Source organism: Lycorma delicatula, chromosome 5, assembly GCF_047948215.1.
Source record: "Lycorma delicatula isolate Av1 chromosome 5, ASM4794821v1, whole genome shotgun sequence".
Classification (NCBI taxonomy): domain Eukaryota; kingdom Metazoa; phylum Arthropoda; class Insecta; order Hemiptera; family Fulgoridae; genus Lycorma; species Lycorma delicatula.
Genome location: NC_134459.1, coordinates 62473720 through 62486024, shown reverse-complemented (window position 1 = coordinate 62486024; position 12305 = coordinate 62473720).

Below are 12305 nucleotides of genomic sequence, written 5' to 3'. Positions count from 1 at the left end.
GACCTCGTATGTTGTGAGAAATGTATTTGAGGAGATAAAAATTCTTCAATTATTTAGACATATCACTTTGATGTGAATATCGTTCCCACCAATGTTCTTGAAGAAATATATTTACAGTTATTCCGGAAGATACTGCTGCACACCATATAATTAATGTTGATCTATGCAGTGGTTCTTGATGCATTTCATTTGCATTTTTTGTTGCCTGATACTAGAATTTATTTGTTCCATGTCCACAAAGTGAAAATGTGATTCATCACTCATTAGCACATAGTGAATAATATTATCATTTATAGTATTTAAAAGTTGATGATAAAAAGGCTTTACAATTTACTGTCAATCTACTCAGATATGTAAATGCTTTTGAAGAATTTTTTTGATATTGGTGGTTTGACAAAGAAAGTGAAACTGAATGAAAACTGGCAGATTGTTTTTGACTTGTAGTATGCTATAATTACAGTGTCTAATGTTTTCAGGTGTATGTACATTCCTTTGTTTACTGGTGTTGCCTAGTTTTTCCTTTTGTTTACTGGCTTCTTCAAAATTCTAACCAAGTTATTAATGGCTGGGCTGATGGCTTCGCATTATTCTGATGATTATTGAAGTGGGTGTTGAAACAAACAAATGTGTATTCATAAAGCTATCACAATTTTTTTAGAATACTTAGGTTGCAAGTGCAAGCTATTCACCTATCCAGTGCCTCAGCCATTATGTAATTTTAATTTGTAAATGTAATTTCATACTAGATCAGTTTGTTTTTTCTGAATAAATTTTAGATCGATTCACTATATGAGTAACTGTTACTCTATCTAACAGCTCTTAATAACATATTGCGGGCTGCATTCAAATACTTTCTTCTTTCCAGAGCATCTAAGTCACAAAAATGCAATAAGTCCTAGTACGTTAATTGATGTGATTTGGTACATATTTTTAAGCATTAATCTTAACTCTTGTTTCCCAAAATCCATTTAAATTGACATGAGTTTTGAAAGAGCAAATTTAGTATTAGTGAATTTTCTAACTTCCATCACTTGGAAGGATTTTGCCAAGTACTTGTATTTTATATATAAATGTTATATTAATTCACATAGGAGAAATAAAATATTAAGTTAACAGTAGCATTTATCCTCTTACCTATTTTTGCATGTTTGTAAGTTTTGTGTACATTACTCCACTTTTGTATAGTTGCAGTCATGTTAGAAACCTTATGTCTTTTATGTTAGCTTTTCAATTGTCAGTTGCTTACATATTTTTAAGTAAATGGCAAAAAAATAAGAGAAAACCATTAAATCTTACTTATTTTTTTATTTCATTAAACTTTTAAAGCATTGTATTATAAACGTGATCAAATTCATATAAAATTTTCATGTTACTTTTTTAACATTAAGTAGCAGTTTTCTTTTTGAAGTGACTTTGTTTCTTATTGAAGTTCTGTTTGTTGTTATTGAATAAACCTAATTATCTGACATTTTAATTAATGTAATATCAGTCCACTTCCGCTTCAATGTAAAATTGGGTTATACGTTAAAACTTTTTTTAATTTTATTTTCATTTGTAGTCAAAGTTTACCAGTTAAAGTTTACACATCCACATTATTTAAAATTTAAATCATCTCTCTCTCTCTCTCTCTCTCTCTCTCATCTCTCTCTCTCTCTCTCTCTCTCTCTCTCTCTCTCTCTCTCTCTCTCTCTCTCTCTCTCTCTCTCTCTCTCTCTCTCTCTCTCTCTCTGTGTGTGTGTGTGTGTGTGTGTGTGTGTGTGTGTGTGTGTGTGTGTGTGTTAAAACAATAGTTAAAACAGTATAGAAATGGAGGAGTATTATTTCATATTAAAAGTATTATCTCATTTAAAATTTTGAGATAGACCGGTTTAATCAAATACAAAAATTTTAATTATAATTAGATAAAAAGTAGGAATGCCCAACTGTATATAATCCATTCAAATATTTATTTAATAATCATTCGTGAAGTAGTGATAACTGTAGAAGTACTCTCATGATATTACTTGTACTCGCATACAAAAAACAAACAATTGTGGTATACTTTTCAAACACTTACTTAATACCGCTTTTAAGAGTTTAAAAAATGGTTTAAGTTGTGTCTAATGTTTGCAATTTTTTCAACTCTTCATTCACTTTGTTATTTAATCCAATTGAGAGAAATCACTAGGTACTTATTTCATGAAAATTGTTGGCAGCTTTTCTGTAGGTTACAGTGGCAAAAACATAAGAACCAGTTAATTACATTATTCTTCTCATGAAGTAGCAAATAAAAAGTTGTATATTATTTTGTTTCTTTTTTGTATGCTTGTGTTTTATTGAATAAACATAATAAATAAATAAAATTGGGTGAAAGAACAGCATTGTGTACTTTGTATAATTTGAAAAAGCTTTAATTATTTTAAGAAAAATACTTGTTAAGAAGAATTAGTAAAGTTTCAATGTGTGTATATTGGAAAAACTTTATCAAGCTCTACATTAAATAAAAATTATAATTTAATTTTATAAACCGTAGTATTATATTGATTTATTTGATGTTATTTTTATTTTACCTGTAATATTCTTCTTAACTTATTTTATGGTACTGAAAGATATTATCAAAAGTATAAGCCTGTTTTTCATGTAAAAAGAAAAAAAAATTTAAAGAGAAAAAATAATTACTGGTTCAATATTTTTTATATATCATATATCTACATTTTTCTATCTACTCACAATTGTTTTTAAAATGCTCTTCTTACTGAAGAATAAACTTTTTTAATCTTACTTTTGAATTTTTACTTCTAATTTTCAAAGCATTAAGAATCAAGCCATTTCTTAAATTAAAGGAAGATATTGAAAACACTAGGTTCAAGATTTGACCTGTAAGACTGAGATAAAAATTTATTAAAAGTAACTGACTTGCTGGTTCTTCTAATCAATAGTGGAGGTGTACATTTTTATGAAAACCTTGACATCAGCATCTCGTGATGCCATTCTGAATGGCATGCCTCGTTTTGAAAGTCATTTTACAAGACATTTTTCCTACGATTGTTTCAGACATCAAAAAATCCACTGAAAGGACATCTTTTAGTCTCAAAACATAATTACTATGATCTGTGCTGATTGGGTTTGTTTGGATTATTTTGCTTTCAGTAAGCTTCCCATTGATTATTTGTTTGGATTTGTAAGAAATTCATGATGTTCCATGCCAGCCATGAGGGGAAAAAATTTGTCTCATTCTCTATCGTAGCGGTTTGTAAACGTAAGTGCGTCAAAAAGATGCCTCTTTTTGATTTCTTTGGCTATTTTTCAACATTTAAGAAGCCATTTTGCAAACTATGTTATGATAGATTAGTTTTGTATTAACTGTGCTCTTGCATTAACTCCTTGGTAAGAACACGATTGTGATGGATCTGCTTCTGGCAACGTTTATATTTACTTAGTCAACGAGATCATCAATCTAAACTCGAAGCCTCCCATTCTTCAATTTATTATGAATATGGCATTTGTAGCACACATTTTATTACCTTAGCTTAATTTCTCTCATAACTGAAGGCCCATAAATTTTCAGGCAAACCATGTTGAATTTCAGCGTATTAATATCTTTTGTAATGTAAAATTGAATTGAGAACAAACCAGATCTACAGTTATAGCCATCATTAGTCATTGTTATGGTAAAGTAAATGACAGACTATTTACAAAATCAGCTAACAACTGCTTAATGAATTAGCTGAAACTACTGCACATGCCCAATTTGATTACTCTAGCCATTAATTTTTTGACTTCCCTCTGTCTCTTACTATTGACATACATATTTATTAGTTTCAGTAAGAGTTTTTGAAATTTAGTTTGTTTTACTACTTTTGATATAATCATATGTTTATTATGTCTAAATCTGATTACCATTTTTCCACACACTTCCTTTTTTAATTAATGGTTTTCAGCTTTTTGTACAAAGATTGCTGGATGCTTTTCTTTACTACTTTTATTTTAATTGAACTCCCACTTCTAAGCATATAGTGAATGAAATTAAACTTTGGAATTAAAACTATTCAAACTCTCTATTAATGTTCATTTTACTTCTAAATGTTTTATCACATACCATGGTTACAATGCCAAGATTAATACCATATGTACACAAAGAACATGTGCATTCAAATCCAGTTGATTAAAAATTACCATATTTCCTGAATTTTATAAGTCAAATCTTCTTACATCATGGGATAGCTGTCTTAACTGACTTTAATGAATAGTCAGTTAGGGAATCTGGTTAAAAGATCACACAGGTTTTCATGAATTTTAATTGTAATTTTCCTGTATTTTTCTTTTGAATTTTAATGTGAAGAGTTTCTTATTTCTTATTTACTTCCCTATTTATTTTTTCTATGCAGTAGTAATTTTTTTTATAAATAGATACTATTTTTCAACTTTTTATTTGGCTTGCTTCCTTTTTTAAGCGTGGATTTGTTTTGCTTACTCAGATGTATATCAATATCTCGATATATCACTGTCATCTCACAATTCTTATTATTTTGGTTCACCTTTCCTGTATTTTTTTGTTATAAATTATATTATTGCCCTTTACACTTATAAATTTATGTTAGTGACTTAACATAATCTGCTTACCTTATTGAAGCTTAAATCACCATATCCCCATTTTAATATTTATCCATTTCACATGGTTGCTAGCAACTAAACAACTGCATTATGCTATATTTGTCATTTTTGTTGACATTGCTTTGTGCAGGTTATCTGTAAATAATATGAGAGTAGTAGTGATTAACGATTTGACGCTATGAGGGCAATATAAGAGAAATAAAAACTACTGTAATTTAGTATTATTAAAAGGCACGTGGAATCAATGTGTAAAGATTAAATGGTTGTGAAAAAAATCAATGTATGAGGTATTTTCTAACAGTGTCATTAAAGATGAAATACTATTATTTGCATATACTAATGTTGTTACTGATGAACATTATCAAAGGAAAAAATGATACTCTATCTGTTAGTCTAATAATCGTTAAATTTAATTGTCACTAAATGCTACATTCTACGTACTACATAATGTTTGTCTTACTTATTGTTATTAAATATTTATTTACATTATTAGCTGATAAGCTGTGATGTTTCTTTATAAATAGTCAATCATTTACATTAAATTTAACTTTTATCTGCCTAACCTTTTTTTTTAAGTTGAATAATTTTTCCTTTTTTAATACACTTTATTTAAATTCCGATAAATATTAATTTTGTCAAGATTAGATGTTTAAAGGAAAACTTTTGATTACTAATTTTGAATATAAACCGTTCATAAGACTTCTTTGATAGTGTACTGAAAATAATTCATTGTCATTTCAGAATATATGTGTCTTTCATACTGTAAAGTGGAAACCAAAATTATTAAGAACCCAGCTTAAATAAAAATGTCTCAGCTCATTATTATTTTGTTTGTGTCAAACAAAATAGACACATGTGTGTGTATTCTTTTACTTTTGTAACAAACCAATCCTCTAACATTATGATCCTTAATGTAAAGGTTAAATACATTATTAGAACTGTTTTGGGAACATATATATTACTATACTGAGATGTCTTAAGTTTTAGCACCTACCTTCCCTTGTGACAGTTTGAAGCTAGGCAAAACCCACTAATGTTAAATACTATTACGCTTTTCAAAAATATCTCCTGGCAAAATTCTGTTTTAATTCGAATTACTGAAAACTTTCTGCCCTGGCAGTTTAGGAGTGTATCTAATTAGAATTACGTTCAATACACAAACAATAGATATAACAGGCTAAGATTCCTGATTCAACAAAGGTGCACTAAATGTTTGTATACTTTTAAAATATTGTTTGACCATCCAGTACTAATTAGTCATCCTAAATATTTATTCTCTCTGACAGGTCTCTCCAGAGGCTAATGCCCAATTACAGTTAACATACTGGTTTTATTGATATGTAAATTTATTTTTCAATATGTTTTTTTTTTTAATTGTCTCATCTTATTAGTAATCAGGCATGTTTTATTCAGTCATAAACGAAACACATCTGGGTTTTTATAAATCATCTGTTGACATTTAAATTGATCTATTGACATTTCATTTAAATCGATGTAGCTCTTTTGAATTGGAAATAGAGAAAAACTATTCAAACACATTACATTCCTCTTTGCATAATTTGATAAAAAATTAACTTTGTTAAAAGCCAAAGAATTTAATGTTATAATTTTATTGAAAATTGGAAAATTAAAGAATGTTCCATCATTATTCTTTACAAAAACGATTTTGAAATTCGGATTAATTTAACAAAGCTTATAGAATATTTTATTTTTGTTTAGCAGTAAATTATTATTTTGTGAATCTTGCTAAAAGTAAAAGAATTTCCTTGAAAAAGTTAGTAACTGTACTTTTTTTTATATTGACCAAAATATGAAGAGCTAGGAATAAAGAGGAATAATATGAAGAGCTAGGAACAGTAAAGAGGAATAAATTAATTTGGGAAATTAACGCTTAAGAGGTGTTGTTTATCCTCATCAGATAAAATATTGACTTTTTATATTTTTTATTAAAACAAACTGAACCAAATTTGTCTGATTTTTAATAAGTCTTGTTATAACTCTTTCAGTCTCTCTGACGGCTTTCTTCAGCATCTGGTGCTACAGTTCCTCTTCAGAATGTATTTTTAAATTTTGGTGCAATGTCTTTGTTATTCTACTGATGCATAAAAAGGATTTTAATACAAAAAAATACAATGATATATTAAATTAAAACACACTTTAAAACTGTATTTTAAATAAATGTCATCCTAACTGAAGAAAATCACTGGCAATAACAAAATCTGGTACCAGAGTGGTAAACACTGAAACACCTGTCCCTGTATTTTCATAGTGAAGTTACTGTACTAGCATTTACTGTATTTGAACGCAGCATCATTCACTAGTGACAAAGATAGTAAAAATGCTTTATCCGGTTTGTCATTAAAAAATGAATTTGTTTGTATTATTTTCACTACAAATATTATGAACAAAAGCATTGCAAAATAATTATTATTTCTTATATAATAATACTATAACAAAATATGATTATAGATGAGATTTTACACCAAATTTCTGGGTAAAATCCAGAATTTTGGATGTAAAAATTCTGGATTTTACACCAAATTGTTGGTGTATACACCAAAATATTTAGATAGCAAAGAATTCCAAAATTCAGATTCATTTAGATGATGTATATACAAAACATTTAGAATCCAAATATAGATTTGAATTACATAAATAGTACAAAAATTACTTTACCATTTATACAAAATAAACACTGATAGAGTATGTCATGTTATATATATATATATATATATTATATATATATATATGTAAAGAATATTATGGTGTATAAATTTTCAAATAAAGATAAAGTGTTTAAATTCCTTTAAAAGTATTCTCCAATTTTTTTTTCACTTCTCCGCTTATTTATCTGTTTAAAAAACCTCCAAAGTAACATTTGTTGAAAATAGGTATATGCTTATATTTATATTTTCACTTCTAAGAAAAAATTCTTTCATAAACAGTAGGCTAATGGTATGATGTTTTCTGTTTATTTCAGTACAGAAATATGCATAAATGAACAACACACATCTAATACAATTTTTGATATCAGTATTTTATTATTTTGGCATATATTATAAAAATATTTCTTTACGTGTATTAAATTATGCACTGAAAACTTCTTTTTAAATATATATATTATACATAACGTAATTATATATATATTAAATTTGTAAAGGTATATTATAGAAAATGTTTTTTAAACAATGTAAAGTATTATTTTACACAGTTTTGACAAAAATTACTTTCAAAAGATTAATATACATTGTTTAGGGTTTTTTATTGAACATTGCTGATCTTTTATTTAAACAAATGTTTTGATAAAACATGCACATGTTAATCATAACGCTGCAGCATTATTCTTAATTCATAACTTCTACTTTTGGTAACTCTAATATGTGAGATATTTCAAAGTGTTTTTGATCTGTTATTGTCAGTTTATAAGTTTCAAGTTTAATACATTTTCTACGTTTTTTAAGTTTTAAGTAACAATCAATTTGAACTTGTTTACAACTCATAATTAACATTTGTGGGAGTTCTTTTAATGATAAATATTAAGTTTTTAAAATAATAATGAATTGTTAGACATTTTGTGATGTTTGATGTAATATTATTACTTTTCTAATAATTTTTTCATGTTGTAATATTTGGTTTATTTTGAAATTTTGTGTTAAATGTCAGTGGAATGAAATGAACTGAACTTTTTTTTATTAAATTTTAAAGTATGTACATATTGATAATTAAGTTTGGTGTAATCAGATACTCACTGTTGTTACATCATTTAAATTCTTTATAGTATTATATACATATAACTTTTATTTTTAATGTATGAGAGTATTTATTTTTGGTGAATTAAATATAAGTAAAGTAGATTTATGTGTTTATATTTATTGATATATTATTTGTTTCTATATGTAATTTTCATTTATTGTCAGTTGCTCCTTAAAAGAAACAGTCATTTTAAAAATATCTAAAACTAATCAAAATTAAAATGATTAATTATATTACTGTCAAGCCATTAATTTAATATTTTATTTAGTTTTTTGTTTGATCACCAGTCACATATTCATTAATCACTGACTGTTTGATGCATGTCTATATTTTCTTTCTGTACTACAATAATATTTTATTTTCTAGATATTTGTTTTATATTGTATTTTAGATATTTGCTTTAAGCATTTTAACTTTTGTTACAGCACAAAAACTGTACAGTTTTAACTTAAATTACTAAATTAATTTACCCCAGGTGCCTTAATGTCTGTCTTACCAACCTAGTTCTCATTCTAACAGTTTTCTACAGGCTTTTGTTTCCTTTGATTCATTTTAAAATCTTACCATTTTGAACTTTGTCTACCGAATTAATTTTTTTTTGCCTTTCTGGCTTTCTTATAGCCTAGATTTTGCTGCCTTATATTGTTTATTCCATACTAATATTAAAAAAATGTTTCCGATTGTAAATCTATTTTCTGCATAAATGCTTTTATTTTTTTGGCAAGCTGCTTTTTTTCTTATATAATTTATCTTTCATAATTTTAATGCTTAAATAATAAAATTGTTTGATTTATGGAATTTACTGTTTACTTATGTTAATATTTAATCAATTTTTTTACTTTTATTTTACATTTTTTAATCTTTATTTTTTAGATATTTATTTTAAAATTAAACTTCTCTTTACAGTCAATAAATTCATACTATTCATTAGTTCTCATTTTTAATGGTTTCATCTTTTCTTCTTGAATTGCTACACCCCTCTGTTTCTAAAAAAACGTATTCTGTTTACTTTAAAAATGAATTTATCTTGGAGATTTGTCGGTACTAAACATACTTCTGTTGTCTTCTGTTTGGTTTTATTTTAAAATAATTTTGTTAAGTGACTTAATACTTTTGTCCATTATCACTTCAATTAGATATTACTTGCAAAATTTATATGTTCTTATTTATCTTCTGATTGTTTGAATAGTTATATGTAATTGAAACAATATTACCTGTTGGGCAGTTCTTTTGTCATAAGTGAATTATTAATTCAGAGAAATTTGTTTTTGTTATAAGTATATTGAAATGTTTTTATTTTGCATAAAATGTGGTATGTCTAAGGGTGGACTACTAGTATATCCATTAGGAGACTTATTTAAACATACGCACAAAAATATAATGTACTTATGTTAATCAAATTCAGTTAATCCTTTTTGAGCAAAATTGTTTATTAATTGTTTATTGTTTATTTGAGCAATGCTAGATTTTATCTATTTCTGTTAAAAAATAATATTAATAATTGATATAACAATGTGAAGCTCACTCAAATCATGGTTATAGTGTCAGGATGGTACATAGGTGAATACCTGTTTTATTTAACGAAAATCATCAGATCAACTCTTACAATTTAAATTTATGTTATTCGATTTTTAGTTGTGTCCTAAACTACCCTTTTTAAATGATTCTAATTAATTCATTCCGATCTGGTAAACTTAGTTGCAGTTACCTGTAGTTTCCAACTAAAATCTACATCATATGCCTCAGAAATTTCTATATGATTATGTGACAAACACTCGTTGCACTTATATCAAACTTCTTGGAAGAGAAGGATTTTTTCTTGCTACAGCAGTTTATTATACCTGAAATAGTAGTAGAGAAAGAAGTTCAAGATACAAGAGCATAAGTTTTCTAACAAAAAGATAACTTTACATTCACAAATTTTTGCCTTTAAATTAATTAATATATATATTTTTTTAACTTTTATTAATATTCCTTCAGCTGCTTCCACTTCCCAATAGTCACAACTTCCTTCCCATCCAGTATTCTCAGAGCACTTTTTTCTCAGTGGTTTCAATTCCCTTCTCCCACTTAATCACAGTTGATCTTCTATAATGTCACTGATACCAATTCCAAGGCATTAATTTTGGCCTAATGTCTCCTAAAGTCTCCAGATGTTCACACTTACTTGTCCCTGAATATTCTCATTTTTGTACTGTTACTCTGACCCACCTTGAATTACTATTGTACCATCTCATAAAGTCCATCTATATAGCTAGAAATCTTTTATTGTTCTGATCATTTATCTGCCAACACTCAGCTTTTTATAGTAATTTATAATAATGGATACCACAATAATCTTTAATCAATATTTTTATTTTCAACACTTGGATGGGAGGGAAAATCTCAAACAGATGCCATCCGACTGCACAAATGGTAGTGTTGAGTCTTTTAAACCCCTCCCACTCTACAACACGCAAATACCCAAACCCACCATAAGTAAAACACAATCTCTGGTGGGGGTGCCTATTAAAAAGGGGGCGGCTTGGAACTCAGTAGAGCCCCATGGGTATCAACGGAACATGTACATCCGTGTTCAAGCCTAACTCAGCTTGGTCTAACCTTTTTTTTTCTTGTTTAGCCTCTCGGAATCACTGTCAAATATTACTTCAGAGAATGAATGAGGATGATCTGTATGAATGTAAGTAAAGTGTAGTCTTGTATGGTCTCAGGTCGACCATTTCTAAGATGTATAGTTAATTGAAACCCAACCACCAAAGAACACCGGTATCCACGATCTAGTATTCAAATCCGTATGAAAGTAACTGCCTTTACTAGGATTTGAACATTGGAACTCTCGACTTCCAAATCAGCTGATTTGCGAAGACACATTCACCACTAGACCAACCTGGTGGGGGGGAGCCTGGTCTTTTTTTCCCCTGTTTAGCCTGTGGGAATCACCATCAGGTATTACGTCAGAGTATGAATGAGGCTGATGTGTATGATTGTAAGTGAAGTGCAGCAGGAACTGAGTAAGGAAATAGTCTACCTCTTCAAATCCTGTACTAACTCCCGGCATGTCATGTTTAATTAGCCTGTATGTTCATCTTCCCTTATCAGATTCATCCCATCTGGACTGTCATCTATCTAGGAGAACACTGTAAGACTATCCCTATCCTTCCCTCCAGTTACAGTAGTCCTGAACCGTGTCTGCTAGTCTGTCGGCAGCGTACAGGCAATAATGAATGCTCCCTCATTGGAGACAGTTTTGAACCTTGAGCAGACTCGCAGAGATATCCTTCTCTGGACTCACTCAAGGGGGGGGGTCAGTCTGTTATACTGTGTGTTCAGGGTTCTTAACCAGGCAGGTGCTCCATATATCAGGATTGAGTTCACGACTCTGGTAGTACACGCATGGTTTTGAGAATCTTAGCCTGTTCATTGCTGGAAGCCTGCTCAGCACGGCCGCTGTTTTCTCTGCTTCAAACCGCAGTTTCAGTTCGTGATTGAAGTCTCCTAAAGGAATGCCTCCTGTCTAGCCATACCCCAAAGTACTTCACTGAAGTACTGGGAAGCACAGAGATATACTCGGAAGGTGATGTGCCCCAGTTTGCGCCTTCCGGCCATGACCAATATCTTAGTCTTCTCTGGGGCTAGTTCCAGTCCTTTATCAAGTAGCCAGCCTCTCACTAACTCGATGGCGTCATTGCCCTTGTCTATCACGTTCTGCTTCTTTTTTTTTTTTTTTTTTTTTTTTTTTTTTTTTAAAGAAAACCTTTATTAGACTCATTTGAGTTTTTTCCTTTCTTTTTTATAAAACAAATTAGACATTTATTTACAATAAATAATGCTTATTAATTGTGAAATTTTACATCTATATTTATTTACTATAGTCTCATGTCATAAAATTGATAGGACTGCTAAATTCTTAAAAAGTCTCTTTACACTTCTGACATTCATACTTTGATTTGAAAGGAACT